The 3,558-nt window shown below is 56.3% G+C and overlaps 1 long non-coding RNA gene across 1 annotated transcript; it reads left to right on the top strand.

Annotated features, from left to right (window-relative positions):
- Positions 1-677: 677 nt before the first annotated feature.
- On the top strand, positions 678-3,558 carry LOC116534540. Its single transcript, XR_004261774.1, has 2 exons — positions 678-905; positions 1,420-3,558. It is a non-coding gene; the product is annotated as an uncharacterized LOC116534540 (long non-coding RNA).

Below are 3,558 nucleotides of genomic sequence, written 5' to 3'. Positions count from 1 at the left end.
AATTACTTAAAAAATTAGCCAGATATGGTGACATGCACCTGCAGTCCCAGCTACTCAGGAGTATCACTTGAGGGCAGGGGTTCGAGGCTGCAGTGAGCTATAATCATGTCACTGCACTCCAGCCTGGACAACAGAGCAAGACCCTGTCTCAAAAGAGAAAAGAAAGAAGGAAGGATAAAAAGTGCAAGAGACAGTGCTGAATTTGATCAGTTGCATGTATTCTATTCAGTTCTGTTCTATTCCACTTTATTTCACTCCATTCTGGTCTATGACATTGCATCCCATCTGAAAACACCGTTCCTGGCCAGGTGCAGTGGCACACGCCTGTAATCCCAGCTACTTGGGAGGCTGAGGTGGGAGAATCACTTGAACCCCGGAGGCGGAGGTTGCAGTGAGCCCAGATCACACCGCTGCACTCCAGCCTGGGTGACAGAGTGAAACGCTGTCTCTAGACACACACATAAATAAATAAAATGAAAATGCTGTTCCTGACCCACTAAAGTGATTTCAAGCCCCACTAATGGGTCACAACCTGAAATTTGAAAAGTGCTGATTGAGCAACGGCCCTTCAAGGGAGCCCTGAAGGTGGCCTTGGCCGAGTAGGAAGGGCCAACATCTTCTGACAGTCTGTTACTGGCGGGCTTTAAGCAGGGCGGGGACACGTGGGGTCTGTGCTCTCAGATGCTCCCTGCAGGCAGCCGTGTGGGTGGGCGGAAGGACAAAGGCCGGGTGCCTGGTCAGGGCTGCCTTCAGCCTTCCTGCTTTTGTGTGTACCACCTGAAAAGCAACTCCCTTTGGGAGACACGAATGGGATTCAGCTCCGGCAGCATTGACTCCTCCAGGAAGCCTTCCTGATTGCCTCCCCTCCCGCTGGGGGCTCTGACCCTCCATTCCCAGGACTGCAGGTACCGGTGTCCTCTCTGTCTGTCTCCCCTCCCCCTGCTCAGGAATGTGAAAAACAGAATGAACAAGGGAGTGGATCACCCCAGGCCCAGTGGGAGCCCCTGGCCCAGCCTCGCCTGCCTCCCACCCAGCATCCTGGCAGCTGCCCTGCCCGCCTTGCGGGACCCGCCTGGCGCCACAGGGATCAGGCCAGCTGAGGGTTCCGGGCATGGGTGGAGGGCTCTGCCCAGGGCGGGGAGTGGCCGAACGTGGTGTGGGGATGGAGACCAGCAAAACCAGGAGGAAGAGAGCACCCCACACCCGGCAGCGTTCCCGGCTCAGGCACTTGGAAGGGCTCCTGAGCACGGAGGGCTGCGGGAGGCCAGGGAGGTAAGGATGACAGGGAGGGCGCTTGGGTGGGGTGAGAGCCGCAGAAGCTTTGCCCACCGGTTCCCAGAGCCAGCTCGGGGGAGCAGGCAGCTCAGCCAGGGTCCCACTACGCGTCCAGGCCAGGGAAGGAAAGGCTTTGCTTTCCAGGTGCTGGGCCGACCTTGCAGCGGCGACCAACGCTCCACCCTAGAGCCGCGTGGCTGGAGGAATGAGATGCCCTAGAGGCTTGAGCCCCAGGTCACCGTGCCTTTGGGTGACCTTGCTCCGGTCACGTGCTTCCTTGAGGATCAGTTTCCTCACCTGTGTAGCAGGATAGTTTCTTGAGTCATGAATATCTGTGCCTGTCTGCCCTGTAACCCTCCCCTCTCACCACTTCCCAAGCAGCTCCCCAAGCTGCAAGCAAAAAGCAGCCTGAAGTCATCTTTGAGTTGAGAGTGAGTATCCTAGCCTGGGAAGGCCTCCTGCCAGCCCGGAGATCACAGAATGTCCCGCAGGTCCACTCCCTTGGAAGCGTCTCCGGAGGCGGTCCAGCCCCGAGCTCCCCCAGCCTCAGCAAGACTCAGTACCGTCTTGGGGTGCACAGGAGCATGCAGCCTCCAACAGCGGGTCGGGGGAGGCAGGACCCCTATTATCTCCAGGGTCGCCCTAAGATGCCTGGATTTTGGTGAGGGGTAGAGAGTGGGGGGAAGACGGACCCAGCAACTGGGATGAATGCACTGCCACCCACCCATGTGACATTGGCCTAAATTTAAACAGATCTGAGGAAGACACCAAGATGCCGTTTCTGGTGGCCCGAGTTTGCAGGCAGGGCTCCTAACCCTTCTCTTTGTGAACCAGGATAATAATATCCTCCATTGAGAATGGAAGTGAGCTTTGTAAACAGTCAAGCATCAAGCGAACAAGAGAGGCATGCTCCGGCCTCCTCCATCCCAGGGCCCATGGGAAGGGGGTGCGCAGAGCGGGCCCGGCCCACGATGTTCCCCTCCAGATGGCAACAGACAACCCATGAGGCGATGTAGGAACAGCACAGGGCGGAACAGCCCGTCCGGGACACCCACCTCCCCACCCCCGGCTCACACTGGCCAGAGACCCAGACTGAGAAATGACTCAGACACGAAAACACCCTCGGCTCAGAGGAAACTCAGCACGGCCAGAGATTGCAGGTGGCAGCACTCACAGGGATGGGACTTCCTCCTGTACCCCACCCCTCTACCCAGCCACCACCAGTGGCCTGAAATGGTGCCACGGACCCCCTCCCATTTTGAGCACTTGCTGTATACCAAATTCTTACAGATATGTGTGGACTCTTAAGTGGTCATGAAGATTCTTGCTGTCATAGGAGAAAACCAGGGATTCTAGGGGTTAACTCCTGTTGATGTCACCATCCTTCGCTATTATTAGGTAATCTGGCCAAGCTTACACACTAATCAATATTAGTCCCCGTCACAACCACAACAATGACTGCTGACCCTTCCGACCCAACTCCCAGCCTTGGGGGTCACAGAAGCACCATGCTCCAGAATCCCAGCCTCGCTCCCCCAACGTCCAACGCACCCCCTCGAAGCACGGCCTGTCCCTCTTTTGGGCTGACTTTGCGTGATGAAGTGACACCCAGCAAATGACCCAGGCCCACGGCATTCCAGCTATTTTCGGCTGCAGTCCCTTTACCTCCAGTAAAGTCTGACACCTGCACCAGACCCCTTCCTTTCCTGGCCGGCCGTCTGAGGGGTCCCTGGTGGCCTCTGGGAAGACAGGAGCTGCAGAGGTCCCTTTCATTTTCCAGCTGAGGTCCTGGCTCTGGGCCGATGCTGCCGAGCACCCCACGGTAGGTGGCCGCCCTCTCTGGCTCGATCACCAGCATGAAGGCAGAGCCTCTCCTTTGGGACTGCTTGTCACGGATGCCCCTTGCCTGCCCCCAAGCAAGGACATCCCTCCTCCTCTGTCCCTCTCCCCTGTCCCCAAGCCCCGTCCCACCTTGAACCTCTGCAGGATCCAGATTCCCCCTCCAAGAATATCAGAACTAAGACCAGCTCATCGCGCCAATCCTCTTACAGTCTAAGCCAGCGCTGTCCCCGGTGGCGGCTGCTGGCCACGTGTGGCAGATGGAGCACTTGAAATGTGACAAGTCCAAACTGAGACCCACGCTTGACGTCAAATACACACCAGCTTTAAGACTTGGTACAAAAGCAGAATGCAAAATATCTCAATAATTTTTATTTTGGTTGCATGTTGAAAGGATTATACTTTAGATATGTAGTGTTAAATATATTATGACAATAGTATTAA

The sequence above is a fragment of the Sapajus apella genome, unplaced genomic scaffold (genome assembly GCF_009761245.1).
Source record: "Sapajus apella isolate SASKATOON/1434 unplaced genomic scaffold, GSC_monkey_1.0 scaffold88, whole genome shotgun sequence".
NCBI classification, from domain to species: Eukaryota; Metazoa; Chordata; class Mammalia; order Primates; family Cebidae; genus Sapajus; species Sapajus apella.
This window is presented reverse-complemented; position numbering and strand designations above follow the sequence as displayed.